The 26767-nt window shown below is 40.2% G+C and overlaps 1 long non-coding RNA gene across 1 annotated transcript in view; it reads right to left on the bottom strand.

Moving 5' to 3' along the window:
- The window catches only part of LOC122808004, a 155223-nt gene extending 128914 nt beyond the window's left edge, over positions 1 to 26309 (bottom strand). The window contains exon 1 of the long non-coding RNA XR_006365754.1: positions 25868 to 26309. This is a non-coding gene — a long non-coding RNA (uncharacterized LOC122808004). The remainder of the gene's footprint in view (positions 1 to 25867) is intronic.
- Positions 26310 to 26767: the final 458 nt, after the last annotated feature.

Genomic DNA, 26767 nt, shown 5'->3' with positions numbered 1-26767 from the left:
ATTTATTCAACAGAATTACTGTAGTACTGAAAACAAACGTGAGTAAGCTCTAAACCACCACTGTCCTCATGTTGAAATGTATGAAAATGTACAGCCATGTACCTTAATGTGCCTTATTAGTAATATCCTCTCCCATGTTCTAGCATTCTAGGTTAAAAACATTTAATACCCCTCCCCCATAAAATGTCTTACAAGGGAATATAATGGCGTTCTCTATACAATGACCTCTTGACTGTACAGGGTCACACATGTTGTCCTGATTTTTGCATTGCCATGACACTGATATGGGTACTAAAGTATGCATGATTATCAGGTAGTAATCAGAGAAGTGTATAACTGTGTTATGATCCACTGCCCATGCCTACCACCAGCAGCTATATCAACACCCATACACACTGGATATCCAAAGTGTACAAAGCCCTGTTGGAATGCCAGGTCTGTGTGATATATGAAATGTTTCTCACCTTAAATATGACCCATAACCTGTGCAATTCTATTGAAATGAAACAAATATGTTTAAAGGAAGGTGAGCAACCACTGCGAAGTGGGGATGTGTCATGACAAATGGATGCTGTAATCATCTCAGCCGGTGTTTACACAACATATAGTTTTAAGGGTGTGCACACACATTCAACTGTCTTACTGTAATGAGTATTATTTCCCATATGTTTTGTCAGAACAGATTATGTTTTCAATTAGAATGAGCAGGCTATAGGTCACATTACAGGAGAGGACTATGTTGAAATAAGCATTTGTGGAGTCATGTTTCAATCGCACAAATACCAGGCATTGTAACAAGGGAGTGTACACTTTATATCCACTGTAGCCAAATGGAATCAGCATTATCTGACCTGTACACCCAGCCTCCACCAATGATAGAGTAATCCCCCTTTGTGGACAGCAGCAATACTCAAAGCAAATAATATGTTGCTGTAGTGTCTGTACAGGGACACATAAGTGCAGGCCTAATGCAGAATATGTTATTCAGATGCAGACCCCAGGATCTTCAGGAGATGACCGTCCAGTGGAACAACCTCATCCACAGGGTAAATGTTGTTGGCCTGCACAGCCAAAATTATAAGCAGGTGTGCATCGTTGCACTGATCTCATCTGCCATGCCCACCAGCATGCTGCTGACATTGCATGGGAATGGCTAGCCACACGTGTGGGTCAAGCCATCCAGCCCCCATTAACACACGCCGAGGAGCTCCTCACCAGCCTTGGGGTACCTTCCCACCAGACAAGCCATGAAGTGGAAGACAGCAACGTGGAGATGGGTGGCACCCACACAATGGATGAGGATCGTGCAGGTAAGGCCTTGGTGCACATCACCAGAACACTGTTGCTTATCCATCTTTATCTGTAAAGTATCTACATGCATATGTCAGATAAGATAACATGTTGCTGGAGTGTAGTAATGCACAGATGTGCATAATCCTTAGTATTCTGGTTTGTACTGTTGATGTGCTGAAATGCTGCCTCTATCCTGTACCAATGCCACAGGTGTGCCTACATACATTACTTCTCTCCCTCAACTATTTAGGTCCCTCTGGTATACAACTGGTACAGCATCCTGTGGCTGGTGAGTATGGTGTTGTTTTGTTCGGGTTTGCCAATACACTGGCCATGTTAAAGCCATGTTGTTTACCATGCACACATGTAACACACCTACACATTATGCATGCTGTACATGTTCACTGTTGTTGGTGTTAACTGTGCTGCATCACAGTGGTCACCATGGTGGCATATCTGCAGAGTATGTAAGATTCCTGCAGTATACCTCACAACATGTCAGTGCAAGATGTGTGGACAGAGATAAACAAAATGGTGGGACAAATGGCCTACAGTAGGGACATATATGAAACATTATCCTTATACAGTGGATACAACAGTGTATATACCACTATTACAATGGCAACTGTTCCTAAAATATACAACGGCAGAACACAATAACACATTCCACACCTTTTACAACATGTAATGTGATCCTAACATGATCAATTAATGTGTAATATAGAATCCCATGTTAGGATAACAAATATGGGGTATACACACCTTACAAAACACTGGAAACATATGTGTGCACACATTCCAAATAACATAGTGCGGATGCAGCTTGTCATATACTGACAACATTCACTTTTCTTGAGTACACACCTGCCATTGAGTGCAGGGCCACAATGTCACACCAAGTAATTGTCTGCTGTCCAAGATGTATGTCCACGACATTTGACCAGTCGCCTACAACAGATGCAGCCTTTGCTTGCACACATCTTACAAAGTATAAAATGGATCCCATATCTGAAAGGTATGAGTCAGGAGTGGGAAAAGTAACCTTACCTCACCTTTGCATATATCATGGTCAACAGTACAGGCAGTGATCTAGAGGTGTATTAAATATGGGACAACAATGATGTAGAAAATAAACAGATGCCCATCCAAAACAGATGACAAAACATGTTGCAAACAGGTCATGGAGGCTGGCCAGAGACATGCAGCAACACTGATAGAGTTGCAGGAATGTTCTGCAAGTACTGCCTGTATAGCACCTGTGTTGAAAATCAGCAGGATTCTGCATATATGTGGCCTATAGGTTAGGGTAATCATATGGAAGATTTGTCCCATATAAAACAGCATCCAAGGATATGGACAGGTAGCAAAAGCATAACATCAGGTCTCCCAAAGGCATGTATTGCAATGTGTAATGTTGTCATGAGACCAAGGCTCAAACCTACAGGCAGTATTCATAAAGATATGTGTGGTACACAAGCAACACCTCACTCCACCTCAAGGCCACCATCCCCAACTTTTAGCTTACTGGTGCCAGTGTACATCTTTAGGGTTACTGTTCATTAGCTGTGACTAGGCTGGTAGACATGGCTGGTGGAATTTGGAACACTGAAAAATAATACTCATGTGTGGCCCATAGTTGTCAGGTATCTGCAGTAAGGCTGAGGATAGGGATGGGGTATCAGCTTCAAACACAACAGCAAACTGAAGCATACATAGAAAGCTAGCTAAAAATGGCTGTATCTGAACACAGTCAAGGTTATCAACTGTTCCAGACATAAACCAGACTCTACAGCAATAGTGAAGCCACTGTGTGACCACCAAGGGCTGTGCACATGAGATGACCTTGCAATCTGGCAGAGTTAGGGGTCCTTTGTAGGGCAGACAAACCAAATAATGCCAAGTAAAGATGGGCCATGCTAGTATACTCCTTGCAGGAATAGTGACTGCTGTAGGTCACTTAACAGGTGCTTCAACAAACCATAGGTTTAAGGGTGTGCACACTTATGCAACCCAAATATTGTATGCATCTCATTCAGCATCTCCACGACTAACACATTTATTTGATAAGGCATTGGATTGCACATGTCATATATCACGTGTGAGTAATGTTATCAGATACAGTATTGTGGCCCCATTGCATATCATAGAAGAGGCTGGCATGTCAACAGGGGTGTGTAGACTCCTCATATCCTCATGAAGCTTTGAAGGTTGTCAGTGTAACTGGATTTTATTGCACATACATGCACTGCTGATGATGAGATCTACAAATCAAAAGTCAGGCATTAATTACTGACATCAGACCTTATCTCCCAGATATGTGTCAGACAAACACATAGGGGCTGTGAGCAGCAGAGGAAACATAACTGCCAGACATCTACACATTCAGCAATGGTCTGTGTATTTGTGAGGAGTGGTGCACAGTACATGCCAGTGTGCTGTACAGGTGCACAGCAACAATGTGTACAATGCTGCAGTGTGTTCCAGGGGAAGGGGCATCACCTACTAACACAACTCATGCATCACAGAGATGTATATTGTTGGTAACAAGGATTAAAAATGTCTTCAGTGCATGCTATTGAGTGCCATATGTCATGCATGTCAGCTGTCGGGTAATGAAAGGTCTGTGTAATATATTTGCGCCACATCACCTGTAAGTGTGCGTGTGTGTGTGTGTGTGTGTGTGTGTGTGTGTGTGTGTGTGTGTGTGTGTGTGTGAGTGTGGAGAAGTAAACCATAATGCACAGGTCTTACTTTTGATGTCTTGTATGCCCCTCACAGGTGGCGAGGTGGGTCAGGGTCCCTCCTCCAGGCAAACTGATATGTGTACATACAGACTCTGACAATGATGATAGGCATAGTGAGGCACAGGCAGGGTTGTCAGGGGCTACATCTGTGCCATTGGTTTGCATCCAACTTTTATCCACCCCATTCCCGCACACAGTCACAATGTCCACACATACCTCATCACCAGTGGCCATAAATGAGGAACAGTTTGTGGGTGATGTAATGGGACAGGAACATGTGGTAACTATGGCAAGTGCCTGTACACAGCAGCCATAGTTGGATGACTGGTTGGGTCCCACGCAGACAGATGGACAGGGGTGCATGTAGGAGGGCTGCTGACTATCATGCCCCTGGCAGATGTGCCACAGCAGGAGTCACCAAATACATGTTTTGGTCCATCATGGAGGCGCATATGGAATGTTACACCAGAGATGGTTTGAGGCTCAAGTGGGCTACTCTTCCTGCTGTATGTGACAACATTTCTGATCATGCAGATGCCCACCATTATTTTGCAGGGGTCAGGTAGATGGTTGAGTAGATGGTGAGAATCCTCAACTGTGTGTTTTTTGTGGTAGAACATGTGATGTGTGTAGGGCATCAGCCATGTGGACATAGGTCAGCATCACCAGCAAGTGGACATCTATGTGGACATGTGACATCTCACTCCTGCTCCCGTAGTAGCAGTACCAGCACCAGCACTACAGGGGGGTGCTGTAACACCACAATGTAGCAGGCCATGTGCACATGGTCCTGGCCAGTCCCAACAGGGATGCAGATCCAGCAGACAAATGGCATCATCAGGGGAGAGTACCATAACTTGGCTTCTGCCTGATGGTGCCCATGCAACCCCTGGCAGGTGCAGTTCCCATGTCCATGACCGGCCACAGTGAACTGTACACTCTGCCATGTATGGTACACAGCTGTCCAACATACACCTGTATAGGGGAGCCACATGGCAGAACTCTGTAAATCCATAGACACACACATCACCATCACAGCTAGGGCACCTCCATACCTACGCACACAACGTCTGCATAGGCCATTTAGTGAACAACCCCCTAACCCACAAACATGATGTCAACCAAACAGCTCAGCCTAGGCCTCTGGCATACACACAACACAGCCTGTGTATATGATGATACCTATGCCACATCCCTGTCATCCATACCATCGATGCAGGGACATGCTAATATGGTTCTGATGCACAGGGTGTATGTACGGCAGTTTAGAAATGTAATACTGTTTAAAGTTTTGTCAGCTGGAATGTTTCATGCTTACTTGTCAGGGTGTGTAGCTGTCCAGCCATTATGCATTATTGCTGATATTAACACTGACTGAGTGTGGTCTCCATAATGTATTCTGTTTGTGTTCTAGGTGTCCGTTTATCAGGAGGATGTTGGTCTGCTGTCCTTTCCTATAAGGGGTGTGGCACTGTGGTAACATATTGACTATGTCATATCCTGTGTACAGCTGAACACAAGTGACAGGTCTGTACAACAGTTACTGTATGTGCCACATGGCTGATAGGTCTAAGAGGTGTATACAGGTGGGTGAATGGTGGCTGATGTAAGCAGCTCTTCTACAGTGGACAATGGTAAGTGTACTGAGTGGCACACATCAAATGTTTGTAAATAATACACACGGACAGGCTTTTGTGTTGATGCAATACACAGAGAATATTGTTCATATGGATGTACTTCATTGTGCAGAGAACTCATGTTGGCATTTATAATTCCACCAAGACCAAATTGCCAAAACATCACATCAGTAAATAACCAGTCCGCCAAATTTTATTTAATTGGAATTGGTACTGGCAGGGTATATGTCCTTTTCCCCAATGTACTGCAATCCTGGAGTTGGTATACATAGTTGTAATGGTATGGGGGACACAGCCCCCCACACTGGAGCATGTGAGGTGGTGTAGAACCCCACATAGTATGATTCACAACTACTTAACCTCTTAACATAAACTGGACAGTATAACGGCACAGTAAGTGGGGGGATACAAACAATAGCCCATTGTGGGTGGCTGTGCCCACAAAAACCACACCCAACTATGTATACCAACTCCAGTATCAGTGTACAGCTGTACAGTGAGGAAAAGGGCATTTACACATCCACTACTATTTCTGATGGAATGATTTTCCGCAGGATGACTGCTTTGCAATGTTACCATTTGCCAGTTAGTTCTCAGACAGATGATCTCCTGGGAAATGTATTTTCTGAAAATTGAAGTAGATCCCTTCACATATACCCACACTTACTTGACAACACTGAAATTAGAACCCCTACATAGGTACTTATTGCTACTAATGTGTTTGGCCTTAATTGCACACACCACAGAGCTTGTAGGGTGAGGTGTTTCCCCAGCTTCCTGTAAAGTGAACAACATCACCAGGCCTTGTACAGTATGACAACGGGAAATGTACTGGGTGTTAATGGACAATACATAGTATTATATGCTGTCATATACACATTGACAAACACATATAGACATATTTGACAGACCTGGGTTTAGCAGTGCTGACTACCTTGCCAGTGAGTCCATACTGTTACAGAGGTTTTGACCCCAGCGCATGCATCATTGGGCTGAAGAGTGTCATCAATTGCCTGTATGGTTGATGGTCACAATGGTCCTCATTCAGTGGACCCTGGGACATGTACTGGGGGTACCATGGTGTAAAGACAGTATACCCTCCACCCCCACCCCACATTGGATATTGTACTCACTGAAACCCATGATAATGCTCTGATATACCCACAATCACACATGAACCAGAATTGCAATACAAACCCTTGTCTATCTAATTATTGCTACTACAGGGATATGCATTTATTGCACATGTCACAGGGATAGTAGGGTGAGGGTTTTGTCATGGGTGTCCTATTGCCAGCAACATCACCATCCCTTATAATGTATGGCAAGGTTTAATGTATTTGGAGGCTGTGGCCTTGGAATGTGGTCTTTCACAAATATGCACACTCACACACAATTGCACACAAATACAAACACACACATACATTTGTCATGACTCAGAGGGTAAACCACACCTATCTACCCATTTGTAGAACAGTGTTATGCTGATACTGCAACCAGGTAGCCCATAGGGTGAAGAGTCACAAGGTACATTTAATGTGCATTACAGCAGTAGCCTTTTCTAAGTATAGCAATGGGGGTCTTAGTGGTAGAGAAGGCCCTCAGAGTATTTCCAAGTACAAGTTTATGACCACACAAGCACTTACCCAGTAATGCACACAAACACATTTGTCAGTACTGAGGTCCATAGGTGTAGGTGTCTCAAGGTGTGTACCAGGCTAATGTCCATGGAGAGATGAGAAGAGCAGGGCATGTGCATACACTGGTATCATGGCACCTGATATTTGTCAGCAGGCCATCTATCAACTGATGCCACTTGAGTGATCCCCAGGCAGACAGTTATATTCAACATCCACTAATCTGGTTTTCTCTTGAAGAGGGCCAGTGAGGTTATCCAATTGGTATGCAACACATATTGCATAATATGGCCAGCATCTGGGTTAGGGACCTGTACCCAAAAATGTTCTGTTGACTGTGGTAGTCTGGTTGAGGTATCCATGGCATGTGGTGTATACAGACTGGGGTTTCCTAGCTGGGGCATTCATAACACAGCTGGGCAGACATGTCAGTGTCAGTCAATCAGAGAATGCCTGTAAGCAGCCAAGATGAATACCTGACATCTGCACATCTGTACAGAGGACAGACAGAAAGTAGATAGGCAACAGGTTATGCATTACAATGAATGTTTTGACAGATAGAAGTCTGAGAGTGATAGGTATGCCATTACTACATTACAGCAATCCTCAATGAAATGTCCATAAAAACATGGTAGTCTATAGTTACTATCAACACAGCAGATCAATATTCACTAAGAGATGCATAAATACAAACACCAATAACATTATAGTCAGTACTCAGAGTCCAGTTTGCATGCAGGGGTGCATGGTTCCAGCACTACAATCTGCAATCTACTCTTACTTGGAAAAGCACTGTTAAAAGTAGTAACGTAATGATACCATACATGCAAGTGTGACTGCATATAACCTGGGTTACTACCCAAGTATGAAACACATACATAGATAAAGGATTGTGGTACTACCCATGTATAATCAGGTGTCTCAGTTTATTCACACCCCTTGTTGCTGTAAAGACAACACATAGAAGCATGTTATGTAAATGGAATTCAATACAGTTATTAAAGATATCATTACCCTGCCATTGGATCAGACTGGAATGTGATCACTGGTACCAGGGCTGGGTGTGCATAGCAGGTGTAAGCATTGCTTAAATGTAAATGCTAAGTGGATTTGTGCACTAATAAGCGAGGCCTACACTGTGTAAGCGTGTATTCATTTAACTGTACGTTAGTGATTAGCTTCATGCAAATCCATGCAAACCCACTTAAAGCTGCTTTAAAACACCTTAATCACCCTGTCTCCATCAGCCCTTTCTCTGCCCAGCAACAAAATAAATAGCCAATATAGGTCTTGAACCCAGAAACCTGCACACTATAGGCACATCACCTAACCACTAAGCCATCTGAGCTGTGCAGATGTCTGTTGCATTTTCAAATATACAATTCAGTAAACATACTGAATAGTAGTGAACAACTGCTTTGACTACCACAATTGTTTAGTACATGTAAGTGAAACTAGTGTTGAAACAGTCATGTTCTTATATGTAAATATACACATATCAGATTAATATGCTGGGATACATCTGAGAAGGTATATACAACACTCATGTTTAAACATAAAATTATATATATATATATATATATATATATATATATATATATATATATATATATATATATATATACACACACACACACACATATATATATATATACATACACATATATCCATATATATATATATATATATATATATATATATATATATATATATATATATATATATATATATATATATAGATATATATATATATATATATATATATATATATATATATATATATATATATATATATATATATATATATATATATATATATATATATATATATATATATATATATATATATATATATATATATATATATATATATATATATATATATATATATATATATATATATATATATATATATATATATATATATATATATATATATATATATATATATATATATATATATAGATATATATATATATATATATATATATATATATATATAAAAAACATATGCCCATGACATGCAGTGGAGTCATACCTCAGCACCATAACTCTCAAATGCTTAGTGCAAGGGAACGTAATGTACATATTACACTTATAAATGTAGAATGTTGCTACAGTGACAGGGGTTGTGTCAACATACATGTTGTGAAGGAAGGCTCTTCTGTAACTGACATGTATGCCATCAGTTACAGACAGACACCATAAAATCATCATAGGAAGTACCACACAAATCATAGTAATTATCCTGTGAATACAGAAGAAATATGAGCAATAGACATGGACAGTCTGAAACAATCTGTTCAGTTGGGAGGTATACACAGAACTCCTTAGTACAAGAAATGTGCAACAAACCTGACAAAGGGAATGTTTAAAGCCATGAAAATGGGGATATATCACAAATACTGGAGTAGATAAGTTCACAAAGTTGATGTGTTCACACCCTCTTGTCTGTCCTAACACATATTAACTGGAGGAGCAGAGGTCCCAATCCCACATACTTCACACTAGTTAGTGACATGCATCTTCACAGCAGCCCACTGCTTTGTCAGAAATACACAACATGTATGGTGGCCAGGCAACAGTACATCTGGCAAATATCTGGACATAACATCATACTAGGGCAAATACACTGAGCTGCTAGGCATGTCACCAAGCACTGTCCACACTACAGGCAGACTGCCACAACACTAACCCAATTTACCTGTGGGGGAATACACATGTAATTACAAATACAGCAAGCACTACAGGCATGTAACAGCATGGAGTAACAGACACCAGTGTTAAAGTGCATACCCACAACCAGTCTCAACACAGTCTCAGTCACATAATGCTAAGGCTAAGTAATAGTACAGTATATGGACTGTGTGAACAAAAGCCATCATGTTTGCCACTCACACACTAACCCTGCATATACTGGCCAAAATCACAGTGTAGTCTGATGCCTGACTGTGGTATGAGACATGTCTCAGTCTGACCCTACAAACATATAGGCTGATAGGGTATCAGAAACTAGAGCAGCATGCAATGACAGATAGACCAGGACTAAGAGCACTGACATATACCCCAGTCTGTACACAGGCCAAATAACATATTCATAATGCACTGTTACATAATACTGATACTCTGTCAACAATCACCATAAGTACATAGACCTCACAAATGTACAGACTACAACAGAATGCCCAGATTTTTTCCACACATATTAGGCGTCCTATACATTACATGTCTGGCAGTCTGATATATCACTGGCTTGATATCAGGAATTATGTCAGTAAATAATGGAATACTGTATATATCCACCTTTTACTGCATGACATATGAATAAAGGGTGACAAAATTGGGGGACGGAGGCACAAACAAAGGGCTAATATTGACATATTACAGTTATGAACTAAGAACATTGCTAGTGTACTTCCAAAAACTACATAAACAAACACAAACGACTGTAAAAACAAGAAAAGAGAGCCATAAGTAACTAGAAAACAAGTCTTTTATTCCACAAAATGTCAGTATGAAGAGCTTTTCGTTAAGCTAGATAGCAAAACTTCTTCAGCTAAAAAACCTTGCTTAATTCATGTTTAATATACATCATATGACTACATTGGCCATTAAAAGGCATTCATCATTCATTAGCAAATCATTGAATTTAAACATACAGTACAGTGTTTTAAAAAAACAGACTTATGACGTCAGAAACTAAAACCAAAACTAGAAAAGTCAGTAACTTAAAAAGTGCTTGACATACCTAACAAAAGATCTTTTTCTCTTTAATTTTTTTTTAGATTTATTTGATATTTAAACTCATACTAAAAATATATATGTGTGTAGAAAGGAAATATATATATTTTATATATATATATATATATATATATATATATATATATATATATATATGTGTGTGTGTGTGTGTGTGTGTGTGTGTGTGTGTGTGTGTCAGCTTTTATCTTGTAAGAAAAAGAATGTGTTTTAATGACCAATGTAGTCACATGATGTATATTTATAAACATAAGTTAAGCAAAGTTTTTTATCTGAAGAAGTTTTGCTATCTAGCTTAACGAAAAGTGCTTCATACTGACATTTTGTGGAATAAAAGACTTGTTTTCTAGTTACTTGTGAACGTACGTCTCTCTTTTCTTGTTTTTACAAACATTGCTGATGTAACAGGATTTGTTGTGACATATCTCTTCTGAGGGATATGACGTCAGTAACACACATGGATGTTACCATTTACTGAGTACAATCATCAGAGTATGCTACTGCATTTATAAAGACAGAAAATGTGTGAGTAACACACCAAATCTAAGACTCCAACCTCTGGCCAATCTGAAGATAACCCTACAGGTGAGAGTTTTCTCAACCACATAATACTGTCATGCCAAACTTTAAATCATGCGGAAGAGCCATATCCACACAAACCCTGTTAAACCATTAATCAAATGTAGAAGAGCAATACTTACATTCTGTCCCCATGTCTGTAACATCCCAATCCAGTTTGATGGCCTGTCTCCACATTGTTTGTTGTAAGAGGTATTTCCAACTACCCTCTGTGATGCTTTTTGTCAGACACCCACATGAAGTCCTGCTCACAGTGAAGGAAAAGGGCTAACACCAACTTTCAGTGCTTAGTTATAGGAGTATGCTTCCATGCAGTTGGCTATAGGAATGACAACACAGCTGTTCCACATGCACTTAGAAGTGGGGGACTACAATTCACGCACAGGCCATCAGCTGATTATGAGCATTAGCTACCAAAGTCAAGGTGCAGCCTATGCAAAACAGATGCATTTTTCCACATCTACCAGAGAGGGGGAGAGTGAAAGAGACAGAGACAGAGAGAGAGAGGAAGAAAGAAAGAACCAAGCGTGTTTGTGTATGACCCGTGGGTAGAGAGAGGTCTCTGGGTGTTATAATGGTTGCCTATATATACATTCATGGCTGTGGATTGTCTACAACAGCCTCTACAGTGTTTGATAACTGTTGGCCTTGTAATGTGATATTGGGACATATGGGTACTCAATATGAAAATGTAGCAAAACCTGCCCTGCAATGGATCCTGTTATTACACATTCACACCCCCACCCACACAGCATACTAATGAGACACACACACATTTGCCTGTACTGAGTTTCAACCCCCTACCTAGCTATGTATTGTTGTGACAGCATTACGCATTTCTCGCATGTCCCATGGTGCTTATATGTTGGATAGCTGTCCAAAGGTATCTTTGAAGGTAGTGCTAAAAAAGAGCTATGGGAAGTCTAGTAAGTGCAAATGTCCACAAAATCAGATGTCAACAAAGGAAAGACACACACACTCTCACATTTGCCAGGACCAGAATTAGAGCTCCTACCTAACTAGTTTGCTACACTATGGTATTACACAGTTATTACAAGCACATAGAAGCTTATGTGTTGGAGAACTGCAAAGGTATCTTTGAAGGTGAGTGACATCAGCAGCAGTGCTAAAGGCGGGATATGGAAAGTGTAGTAAGTGTGAATGCCCACAAAAGCAGGAGTCATCAAAGATATACACACACACACACACACACACACACACACACACACACACACACACCCACCCACACTTTTTCACAGTTGCCAGGACTAGGATTAGAACTCCTACCTAACTAGTTTGCTACACTATAGCATTATGCATTCCTCACAAGTGCCACAGAGCTTATATGTTGGAGAGCTGTCCAAAGGTATCTTTGGAGGTTAGTGACATCAGCAGCAGTGCTAAAGAAGGGGTATGGGAAGTGTAGTAAGTGTGAATGTCCACAAAATCAGGTGTCAACACAGAGACACACAAAGACACATATTTTCACAGTTGCCAGGACCAGGATTAAAACACCTACATAACTAATTTGCTACACTATGGTATTACACAGTTATAGCAAGCACCATGGAACTTATAGATTAGAGATCTGTCCAAAGGTATTTTTGAAGGTGAGTGACATCAGCAGCAGTGCTAAAGGAGGGGTAAGGGAAGTATAGATGACCACAAAATCAGGTGTCAATAAAGACACACATACTCTCACACACACATTTTCACAGTTGCCAGGACCAGGATAAGAACTCCTTCCTAACTAGTTTACTAGACCATGGTATTATGCAGTTAACGCAAGCACCATGGAGCTTATATATCGGAGAGCTGTCCAAAGGTATCTTTGAAGGTGAGTGACATAAGCAGCACTGCTAAAGGAGGGATAAGGGAAGTGTAGTAAGTGTGAATGTCCACAAAATGAGATGTCAACAAATTCCCACACTCCCTCACAGTTGCCAGGACCAGAATTAGAACTCTTACTTAACTAGTTTGCTACAGTATGGTATTACACAGTTATTACAAGCACCATGGAGCTTATGTGTTAGAGAACTGTCCAAAGGTATCTTTGAAGGTGAGTGACATCAGCAACAGTGCTAAAGGAGGGATATGGAAAGTGTAGCAAGTGTGAATGTCCACAGAAACAGGTGTCATCAAAGACACACACACACAAACACACACACACACAAGCACACACAATTTCACAGTTGCCAGTACTAGGATTAGAACTCCTACCTATCTAGTTTGTTACACTATGGCATTATGCAGTTCTCAAAAGCACCACAGGGCTTATATGTTGGAGAGCTGTCCAAAGGTATCTTTGAAGGTGAGTGACATCAGCATCAGTGCTAAAGGAGGGGTATGGGAAGTGTAGTAAGTGTGAATGTCCACAACGTCAGGTGTCATCAAAGACAAACACAGAAACACATTTTCACAGTTGCCAGGACCCAGCTTAGAACTTCTACCTAACTAGTTTGCTACACTATAATTTTACACAGTTACTGCACATGCCACAGAGCTTATAGGCTAAGAATTTGCCAATGGGTTATTTCAAGGTGACTGACATCCACAGAAGTGCTAAATTAGGGCAATTGGAGGTGTAGTAAGTGTGAATGGTCTTAAAATCATTCTTCTCCAAACACACACACACTTTAACAGTTGGCATGTCTGGGATTAGACCTCCTACCTAACTAGTTTGCTACACTACAGTATTACACATTTATCATGAGTGTCACAGAGATTACAGGGCTGAGTTTTGCCCAAAGGGTTATTTCAGGGTGACTGACATCAGCAGGAGTGCTAACATGGGCAATGGGAAGTGCAGAGTGTGTGTGGAAAAGCCATAAATCATTCCTCCAGAAACACAGACACTCACTCACACACAACTTCACATTTGACAGGACTGAGTTTACAAATGCTACATGAATATCTATTAGTACTATCGTGTTACACAGTTATCACAAGCACCACATACACTATAGTGCTGAAGGCTACCAAAAGGAATCTCTTCAGTGACTTGACATCAGCATATCATGTGATATAGGCCAATCAGATGTGCAGTGGGTGGGACAGGCCTCATAATGAAATTCTCTGTCACTGTCTGTCTCTCTCTTCCCCACATCTGTGTGTGCATGTATGTTTGACATATTATAGTCTGCTGAGCTTAGATATGTGTGAGTATTCCTATTGAATGTGTATGAGTAGCATAATTGGTGTGCAATTTGGTGTGTGTGCACAGACATCTGCAAATGACAGATATGCATAGTCCACTGTGTTGTCAGACATAGGTTTAATTTCTCTAAGGGTAGGAGCATGCCCGGTATGACCTTCTGTATTGATTGTGTGAATCCATTCCAGGTAGAGTTGTATTCCAGTCCATGGTTTGGTGTTCTACACCTACAGTTAGCAATCTGTTTCTGCAGGATATCTGTTGATAGGTTGACAATATGGAGTCACGATGGTAGAAAGATAAGGGGATGCTGTGACTACTACTGTCTGTGCTGCTTGTGTTACATGTTTGGTGTTAGCAGAGATATTCAGACATATGTATTGTTTTACACTGTGATGTATTATGTCATCAACTACTGACAGATACAATTATTTCCTTACAGTTATTTACCAGTAAATACAAGAAGAATGAAGCTGACCCCAGTATTGTGGTTCACAGCGTACATATTCTTGCACACTCCTGCCATTCTGGAAGGGTAGCTACAGATACTTGCTGATGGGTCTGTGTAAATGGTCCAGCACCTTGGTAGTATGGTGGCTGAGGATCCCATTCTTGTACATATATCAACTAAACAGAGTGGCCATACCTCTCAGCTGTACAGATTCACCCAGGTTACCCAGAGGCAGGGCTCATATACCTGGTCAATTCCCCTTCACATTGTGGTTTACAAGCAGGTTTGTAGCCACCCATTCCTGGGTTTGCAGGCAGGGGTAGAATGGGCACACATCAGAGTTTCTGACTTCACACACCCCACAACGTCCATGCTTCTACACTCCCCCACTGTTATTCTATCCTCTTCCTAACATTATGTAAGCAATATCTGAGAAGTATCCCTATAGGTGGCCCTTCATCCCAGCGGTATTTATGGATTGGTCCACAGTTCATGCAGTAGGACATGGAGGGCATGCTACTGGGATTTGTCAACATGGCCTTGCATTTGTGTTCTGTTGACTGTGTTAGGTTGTTTGTTAGGACCCCATGAAATACCACACACTGGCACTATGTGTGAGGCACAGGCATTTAACAGAGAACTGCAGGGCATTTGGTAGTAATGCAGGCCATCTGTAGCAGATCAGTGGGCATTCCCAGGCTATGAGCCAGTGTATTTCTTTGGGGTGACAGAATAAGTGTGCAAGGTGTTAATGGCAATACTTCCTGTTTATATTGATCCATTGGTCTGGATGCAGGCAGGGTGCTGCTTACAGATAGGGACACAACTGCAAAGGACACTTCTCAGCATGCTGCATTCTGTGGGTATTCCCATAGAGATGTGGGGTCATACTGTACTCATTCCCAACAGCAAGGATATGACCTGTGATAAATTTATGGCTGATAGTAGGGTGAGCTGAGTACAAGTGTGGTATGAAAGCTACTTGCAACTGACTCACATATATAGCTGGGGCATTCCCCTTATGCTGCCTTGTGCAGAGACATAGGCAGTCTCTCGTTACTTCATAATGGTGCCTTTTCTGGTCTGCCAGTGATTGTCCAGACTACACCAGTATTCCATACTACACTGACAACTAATGTGCTGCTAACCTGTATGTACAATTCCAAAGCTGTGGGCAGTTGACAGTTACATTTTATGCACTTTGTCTAGGGTACTTCCACCTGTGTACTGCATGTATGTATGTGCCCAAATTCATGACATGTCCATTTTTCAGACCGTGACAGATTTTGACATCTGGACAGTGAGTATGGATGACTGCTGACATGGGTATTGCTGAGAAGCATTGTGGTTGGCTCTGCAGTTGTCAGAACATGGCCCTGTCAACCACAGTACTGCCCATAAGCCACCAAGCCACAACCCTCCATGCCTACATGCTGACCACTTCCAGACAATATTAAACACACCACAACCTAACACACAGACCCCTGCATATTGTACACATGCAACTATCTATCCTGTAGACTGGGCCAGCTCGGGTAATCTGTGCTCCACTGATATTACTCCTCACACTTAAATGTTACTGCATTTCTACATAGGATTGGGGGGGGCAAACCTGACAACTTTAAACATTTACTATGACTGTACTGGTATTTCCACAACTCTGTTGACTTCCATTTCATATGCTATTCTGACCTATCATGCAGACTGGAGGCATATCAGCAGAATACACATCTTACATTTTATTGACCTACATTTCAGTTTCAGACTTCTTACCCTTCAGAACTAAAATACAATTGCCAGACCTGTTGTAGTCTGTCTGTGTAGGTCTGAAGGGGGGCTGTTCACCATTGACATCAATTGGAGGCCTTAGCCCAACCTTTCTTTATAGTCATCTATACCTGTCCTGTTGGCTAAGGCTGGTGGTGGGTATGTGAGCCTCACTGACATGCATGTGTGTGTCCTATGGACACACACAGTTATTTGGGCTACTAATGTACTGCGGTGGGATTTGTCACGTTGTCTAGTACTGCCTAGTATATTGACACCAGTATTTGTTATGGATTTCATGCTGCCCATATAGGTGTCCACTATCTGCTGCCATCACATTCAGCCACCCAATTTCCTTGCATGCTCGCATCCATACCATACATACAACTATCAGAACATACTACTCCATTCAGTAATTGATAGGAAGGGTGACTTACCTTGTGGCTAGGCCAGTACTGAGGATGGTGCTGGAGGGCTGACTATGTCAGATGCATATAGTACACTACCCAAACATGGTAAAGCACAGGTAGTGTCATGTTTGGCATCCCTTTTACAGTATGTGTGAGTCAGAGAGAGGTGTTATTCCCTGGGTCCCTACCATGTCAGTGTATGTGCTATGCGTTGCCTCTTTGCCAAGGCCTGGGCATACTGGGTATGCCTCCTTCTGCCTACAGGAGCAGGCTAAGGATGTTCCTCCTCTGAGTCCCTCTGTGCCTGTGCTGGTCTTGGCCATGGTGGAGGGCTGTGTGGCCCAGCCCCATGCTGTTTCTGCTGCAGCTGTTTCCGCAAGATCATATTGTGTAGCATGGCACATACTATGAACATTTGTGTACATCTAGAAGAAATACAACTCTGACCCAAACTACCGACTGTGGTACAAATAAATCACAAGGCAAGAAAGTTAAAACTTTTTTTACTTCTTTCTCTTCTCTAGCACCTCGGTGTAACCACCTTCAAAGAGTAACAAACAGTAACAACCAAAAACACACATCTTTATATACGTATTCCACAAATTCACATCAATTATACAATAAATTAGTAAGAATTTAAAGCAGACATTTCCAATTTAAATCATTATTAAGGCCATTAGGCACTAATGTCTTATATTTTAAAATATATATACTTTCTTTATACTTCCACTTATGTTTCAATAAATTTTCATCTCCACAGAAACATTTCACTGTTTCCAAAACAGTACCTTTTAATTTAGAAGCATCACTATCATGTAACATTTTAAAATGCAGGGAAATTATTTTATCCTCCCTTTTATTCCTAATATCCCTTATATGTTCCATGAATCTGACACGAAATTCTCAATTAGTTTCTCCTATATAAAATAAGGCACAAGGGCATTTTAAGGTATAAACAACTCCTTTACTCCTACGAGAATAAACTTCTCTAGGTTCAAATTTCGTCCCATTTATACTATAAAAGGCTTTCTCTACCTGTTTACAAATACTGCATTTATTGCAACTTAATGTTCCTTTAAAAGTTAAAGAAGTAGGTATAACCACCACTTGTAAACTAAACTTCCCATGTACCACCATATCCTTCAAATTCCTTCCCCTTTTATAAGAAAATAGGGGTTTAGGTGGTAAAATTCTTGCCAAATACCTATCTCCAATTAAATAATTCCAATAATATTCCACTAAAGTTCTCATTTCCTCACTTTTAATGTTGTAAACAGACACATAATACATAGTATCTGTCTTATTCTGAGCAACAAAATTTTCTTTAGTAGGCTTAGGACCCTGAAATGTCCCCATATATGCCCTACTATCAATACTCCCCACACATCCAAATATCTCTTTCCAAACTCTATTCTCAGCCTCTTTCAAAGCATCAGGATCGTACTCCCTTCTCACAGACATGTTACTAGTTTGTTTCAATTCCCTCGTTAACACATCCTCATCACTACACAATCTAGAAATGTGATGTACCTCCCCGTATGGTAAAGCTTTCAAAACATGGGGAGGATGACAACTAGAAGCATGGAGGTACTGATTCCCATCAATAAACTTCCTATGAACAGTATGGGAAATATTACCATCAAGATTTCCCTCCAAAATTAAATCCAAATAAACCACCCTACTCCCTTTCTGTAATCCATCAAACGATAAACCTAACGGGTTATTGTGCATTTCTAACACAAAATGATCCACTTTATCCAAACCTCCATCACATACAAAAATTAAATCATCTATATAACGAAAAAAAAAAATCCACATGTGACCTCATAAAATTTAACTTAAATAAAAACTGAATTTCAAAAAAAGACATAAAAAGGTTGGCATACATGGAGTCAAACGCTGCCCCCATAGCCGTACCTTGTAATTGTCTAAACAATTCATTATTAAAATGAAAAAAATTATTTGTCAAACAAATATCTACCATTTCCATAACAAAACTAACAACAGGACTGTTGCCCAAAAAATAATGGATGGCTCTAAGGCCATCTGCATGTTTAATGGAGGTATATAAACGTTTAACATCTAAAACTAAAAAGAACTTCCTCTCATTCCATTTTAGAGAGGAAATTTTTCTCAACAAATCAGAGCTATCTTGGATGTATGCAGGAGATACTACAACATGAAGCAATAACATTCTGTGTAAAAGTAAGCCCATATTATGTGAAAGATATTTACAAGCAGAAATAATGGGCCTGCCAGGAGGCTTTGTCAAACTTTTTTGAATTTTCTGTAAACAAAAAAAGAAGGCCACTTCACTATTACAATTAACCAACTTATCCTTAACATCTTTTTTAGAAAAAAAGCCCTTCTTAACATATTTATCAAGCTTTTTTTCATATTCAGTTACAGCTTTCTTATACTCTATAATGCTACATCTCCCATATACTTCGGTGTTATTTAAATGTAACATGCACATATTCAAATACTGAGCTGCATTCATGATGACAATTTTATTCCCTTTATCAGAAGGCTTTATTACTATGTCCTTTCTCTTTTCTAAGGACTTTAGTGCCTTCCATTCCCTTGATGTCAAATTATATTTAATATCTTGTTTATTCAACAACACAGACTCACAAATATTATCCCCCTCAAATCCTACCATAGCCCCAAACTGGGAAATACGTGGATTATCAAAGGGAGGAATAAACTTATTTAACGAAGGAATATATGTCATGTCAATTGCTTTCTCAGCATTACAAATCACAATGCCCCCCATGTCAACATCATGCAAATCTTCAATTACATATGAACAGGAGAAAAAACTATCATCAGATTCATTACTATTGAAGTCACCTCAAACTTCATCATTCATTAACGTAACTTTCGAAAAATGTTTTTTCAAAAAAACTTTTCTCAAAAAGCGAAACATTTCTTGCCTAACCGCATGAGCCCTAGGTAAAACAGCGGCACAAATTTTAATCCCAAATTTAAAACATCAACTTGTTCCTATGTTAATTCACAACCAGACAAATTAATAAGCAAGTTTATATCATTACATGACTCACCGTTTAAATTTCTTGTTAGAATAATGTCCCTTGAAAGGTCTCTGTTTATAATCCCCCCTATAGTCCTTCCCCCACTCTTCAGATTCTTTTTCGAGATTCCTTGTCTGCTTCTGCCCTTGTCAGTCTTGTCAAAACACACCACAACCTAACACACAGACCCCTGCATATTGTACACATGCAACTATCTATCCTGTAGATTGGGCCAGCTCGGGTAATCTGTGCTCCACTGATATTACTCCTCACACTTAAATGTTACTGCATTTCTACATAGGATTGGGGTGGGGCAAACCTGACAACTTTAAACATTTACTATGACTGTACTGGTATTTCCGGAACTCTGTTGGCTTCCATTTCGTATGCTATTCTGACCTATCATGCAGACTGGAGGCATATCAGCAGAATACACATCTTACGTTTTATTGACCTACATTTCAGTTTCAGACTTCTTACCCTTCAGAACTAACATACAACTGCCAGACCTGTTGTAGTCTGTCTCTGTAGGTCTGAAGGGGGGCTGTTCACCATTGACATCAATTGGAGGCCTTAGCCCAACCTTTCTTTATGGTCATCTACACCTGTCCTGTGGGTATGTGAGCCTCACTGACATGCATGTGTGTGTCCTATGGACACACACAGTTATTTGGGCTACTAATGTACTGCGGTGGGATTTGTCACCTTGTCTAGTACTGCCTAGTATATTGACACCAGTATTTGTTATGGATTTCATGCTGCCCATATAGGTGTCCACTATCTGCTGCCATCCCATTCAGCCACCAGATTCTCTTGTATGCTCATGTCCATACCGTACATACAACTATCAGAACATACTACTCCATTCAGTAATTGATAGGAAGGGTGACTTACCTTGTGGCTGGGCCAGTATTGAGGATGGTGCTGGAGGGCTGACTATGTCAGATGCACATAGTACACTCCCTATACATGGTAAAGCACAGGTAGTGTCATGTTTGGCATCCCTTTTCCAGTATGTGTGAGTCAGAGGGAGGTGTTATTCCCTGGGTCCCTACCGTGTCAGTGTATGTGCTATGTGTTGCCTCTTTGCCAAGGCCTGGGCATACTGGGTATGCCTCCTTCTGCCTACAGGAGCAGGCTCAGGATGTTCCTCCTCTGAGTCCCTCTGTGCCTGTGCTGGTCTTGGCCATGGTGGAGGGCTGTGCGGCCCAGCCCCATGCGGTTTCTGCTGCAGCTGTTTCTGCAGGATCATATTGTGTAGCATGGCACATACTATGAACATTTGTGTACATGTAGTTGGAGAGTACAGCAAGGCTCCATCACATATGTCCAGGCAGTGGAACCATGACTTGAGCATCCCAAACACGCTTTATTATGATTCTGGTTTGTGTATGTGCCTCATTATGGAGTTCTTGTTCAGGTGTGTGTGCATTTCTGAGGTGTGTCATCAGCCACGGCTCCAGTGCATAGCCAGCTTCCCCCACTAGGTGGCCATATGGGATGTCCCCACTGGCAAACAACTGGTACAGCTGTGTCATATGCCAGATGTGGGAGTCATGATAGCTGTCAGGGCTGCCAGCACACACATTCAAGATAATGTCCCGGGCATTGCACACAACCTGGCAGTTGATGGAGCGGATGCCCTTGTGGTTTATGTAGACACTAGCCCACTCGCCGGGTGGTGCTTTGATTTGTATGTGCATACAGTCTACAGCAACCACAACCTCAGAGTATTCTGATATTTGATGGAAGAGATGCATATTGCTGGTCAATGTCTCATGGATGTTGAGGAAATATATGTGCTCACTGGCATGTGCTGACATGGCATCCAGAAAATGGTACCCTGGATGCTGATGCCTATGAGATCCCCATGATATCCCCAGTTGCCCTTTGGAAGGTACCTTTGGCTAGTATTCCTAAGCCTACACATACCTTGGTATCCACTGGAATGGTTCCCCTCTGTTGGTTCTGTGTGTGAGGCGGGGCTGGCACAGCTCAACAATTTGCTGTAGAATGTCCATGTCCACCCTACAGTGCTCCACTGTCTCCAGCTCATGTAGCCCCTGGTAGGTTACCCTGGGTCTGTACACTCTTCTCCTCCTTCTCACTGTGGGATGGTCATCAGCATTCACATCCTCACCACCCTCAGCCTCTTGCACATATTGATGTATGAGAGTGACAGCAGCCCCTAACATTTTGTTAGTTTTGTCAGGTAAAATTTCCCTGTCTGTGTATACCGGTGGTGTAGAGTTTGTGGGAAAAAACATACTGAAAGGTGTTTGCATAGTTTATAGTTGTGTGCTGGGCTGCTGCCTGTGTAATTGGCTGATTCTGATACATTTCACCTGTCAACTATGCTAGTTCTCCTTGATTGCCTTTCTATTGCTATTTCCCCTTCCTACTTCCTCCCTGTTTAGGCCCTGTGGTGCACCGCACATACCCAGTGCTCAAATGTAAACAGTGCTGCCATTTCCTCTTTTTTTTGGTTTAAAACACGGTGCATGCCACGGAAACCAGTTTAGGCTATGTACACAGTGCTCAGGCACATTTGACATTCCCCCTTCCTTAGCTGTGCTTAGCTAAGCTGAAACACAGGCAACAGAGATCCAATGAGCTTACAGAAAGCATGACATACCCCCTTATGAAGTCATTCAGCTCTTACACTTGTACTGTTCTATTGCTGTACCTACATGGTTAGATACAAACTGACACTTTGAAGAAATCTGTGCTTCAGTATAACTGCCCTCATTTGCATATCCCAGTGTGTAGGTTGTTAGTTACTGCACTTAAACAAACCCTTTCCCCTTGACAACCAGTGCTACCCAGTATTGTTTACATTCTGCATGCCATTGACTGTAATGGCAAAATGCAGAATTCACTTAAAATTGACTTTTCCCATTTTTTTTTTTTTATTTTCAGCACAATCCTGTTTGCGCACCACTGCCCTAAGCTTAAATGGTTGAGATTGGCCAAAAAAAAAGTTTAATTTTAAAAAATATAATCTGTTTTTAATGGCAATGACCTTATATTTGGCTATTTGCATATGTATTAAACATAATACATGCTTTTACATGAGCTGTCATGCTTCCATTTTGTCAGGTGCAGAAATGTACTTAGTTATTTTCTGAATATATTTCTGCACTAACACTGTTCTAGCACGGAGCCCTGGTGGCTTGCTGGATCACAAAATCACCTCATTTGCATAGTTTTCACCAGCAAATGAGGTGATTTACATATTTGCCTATTTTGCATGCTGGAACAGTGTAGGGCCACTCGTGCAAGTGAAAACGGCACTTTCCTGGATCGCTCAGTGGCCATTTTCCATGCAGGAGCTCCTGCACTGTTCATGCATGGAAAATACGGCTTCCTGAATCCCGGGGATAAATTTTGTGACACGCATCTGTTTTGAATAAACCAGTGCTATTTAGGTGCTATTTACCCTAAATATCCAAATGTGAATATTGGTTTATTTGCAGAATTTAAGAGTAAAGACTGGTAATTTCATGTATTATATTATCTGGGATTATTTCCCAAATATTTTTATTTTGGTTAATTGTTTAGTGTGGTTTTCTTTAATGTGAAAGGTAATATTTCCATGTTACAGCTGGAAGAAAGAAAAAGAAAAGAGAAAAAAGAAAGACTAAGCTAAACATTTATCTGACACCATACAAGTACTGCTAAATTTAGCAAGACACAGACAATTCCATACAACAAACATTATTTTGGGTATAATTAGTGTCCACTGGAAATGTTCTAATTTTGTTCATCATCAGCTAAACAATAGCAACAAATGAAGGTTAGTATTACATACAATTCATATGCCAGGTTTGCCTCAGAATCTTGGTGCCCATAAACAACTTAAATGTTCAAAACTTGAAGACTTTATAAGTCTTCAGACTTTGTTCAGAACATAAATGCAGTCTGTTACTGGTGGATGCCTTAGATTTAACTTAACTGATATCAGCTGTGCAGATATTCTGATTCTGTGTGGTGATGACAAAAGCACGTAATCTGAGGAATGCCACACTACTTTATTTCATGAGTAGAACAGACAGACTTTAAGAATGCAGTATATGTTGTAACATTTCTTTTTATTCTAACATATATTTAAGGTTAATTATCCATGTTTTTCATGTTGATAGTGTATTCCACAGATGTAAACATGCACGTATTCAGGACAAAGACTTAAGTGGATGAATTCAAATAGTTTAGCTGGCAACAGGTCTTCCAAGAATGATTAAATGTATATCTCCATTTTTTTGTAGTTTCAACAGTAAAGCTTAGCTTTCAGAAAAGTTTGATTGTGCTACATTTTCACTGTTAAACTTTTCTTTTTCTTTTTAATACAACAAACTAATATCTTATTATGGGGGCATGTGGCAAGTATGAAACTACAACTTTATACTTACTGCCATTAAACTAGTTTAAAAAGTCAATAATTCAGATCCTACTTAGGAACAGTGGAGATATATAAAAAAGTGAATTCCTATTTCTTCCATCTGTTAACACTGCTGTCATGATAATAATTTTAATAATTGAATTTTTTTTATATCTATTAAAGAATCAGTATTGATCAATGATTGTTTTAACAAAATTCAGCCCATTGTATTTGAATTCTGCTTTCTGCACCCTTCCAATATAATTACCTCTAATATGGTGCCTTGGCATTTATCTGTAATGCAGAATGCACCCATATACAGACACACAGATACAGACACATGCACAGATGTGCACATACAAATATTCATGCCTACATAAAAAAGCAAATAATTGTCTCTGAGTTGAAATCGACTCATTGTGATACTATGGGAAGACTCAAAAAGATTTTTGTGGCATATTAAAGAGATAGATCACAGGGCTTTACTTCCACACAGATACTGGTGCTGCCAAGCTGTTCCTCAGACAGGTTTTGAACCTAGGTCTACTAGTTGGTAGTCCTGTGCCTTAACCTCTGTGCTGTCAGGCCATGGATGCATGGGGATGCACCCACATAATGACAGGCACACTTTTTACTATTTGACAATTAGTGGAAAGTTGCACCACCAATAGTTGTTTTGTTTTCTTTTAAATGATTTGCATTATAGGCAAGAATACCACAAATATCCTTGAACTTTTGCATCAGAGTATGAGTTTTGAAGACTAAACTGACAATGTATGGTCTTACAGATGGCACATCAATGTCAACCTACCTTATTTATCATTATATCACCATGAATTGTTCTTTTGCTTTATGGAGTATTACATCTAGTGCTGCTCGAAAGACAAGTTATCAAAATCATGTGATCTCTGAATCACTTACATACTATGAAAAAATTATTATATAATGGAAAACAACGGTGAACTCTATAAAAATTGGTACTGTACTGAAATACTTTTGCCTGTAATAGAAAATCAAGCTTACCTGCATCTGCAAGAGTAGCCTGCAACACAAGTGATGCAATAAAAAACAAGGCAATGCCCTTCTTCCACATCTTGATGCAAAGAATACCTCAACAGTTTCACAAGTTAGTCTGTTTGAGACTGGTAACTTCTTTAGAGTGCTCCAGTATTTATAATGCAAAGTTATTCTCTAACCACAGCTATAACGTACATATTATCTCACAATATGTTGCAACATGAAAAAAGGAAATCCAGTCAAACTGAAGCTTAGAATGATTTCATAAGGATTGAACAACACATTACTGAGGGCTGGAAAAATCCACCATTCACCCTCTCCATTTTTACAATTACTGACTTCTTTAGAAGATTGCAACATACTTCCTTTTTTATTTTAGAATGGCCTTCTATTTTGTATATATAAAACAAGTTATACATTTTTCTTTTAAGTGCCCCACACACATTTGATCTAGTATATCTGCAGTCCTAATCTGAGTTTGTTTTCAAAGGCCTCTATGATTGTTCTTTAAGCCTTTGTACACATTGTGTAATTATGGATATCATTGGCCAATTTCATCTTTCAACATTTGTATCCTGACACAAGAGATGCTGTATTTTATTGACTACTTCTGAACTCAATCCTTTATAGAGCACGTCATATGTTTGTCATCTATTAAATAAGATGACGGATGAGTAATTTGCCAAAAATTAACACTGACCACCTTAGTTTAGTTTTAGCACCAGTATTTTTTCTGCCACCTTACACTTTTATCATATTAGTTCTCTAGTTATTCATTTTGTTTAAGGTTGAATGTTACATTTTCTGCCTTCCCCATACCATCCTGAATATAAATACATAAGACAGTTTTCAATTATCCTCAATTTTCATAGACATAGCATAAAAAATACTTACGGGAATTAATGC

This window comes from Protopterus annectens, chromosome 1.part1, assembly GCF_019279795.1.
Source record: "Protopterus annectens isolate FY-2018-M chromosome 1.part1, PAN1.0, whole genome shotgun sequence".
Classification (NCBI taxonomy): domain Eukaryota; kingdom Metazoa; phylum Chordata; order Ceratodontiformes; family Protopteridae; genus Protopterus; species Protopterus annectens.
Note: the sequence above shows the minus strand (reverse complement) of the source record. Positions and strands in the feature narration are given on the sequence as shown.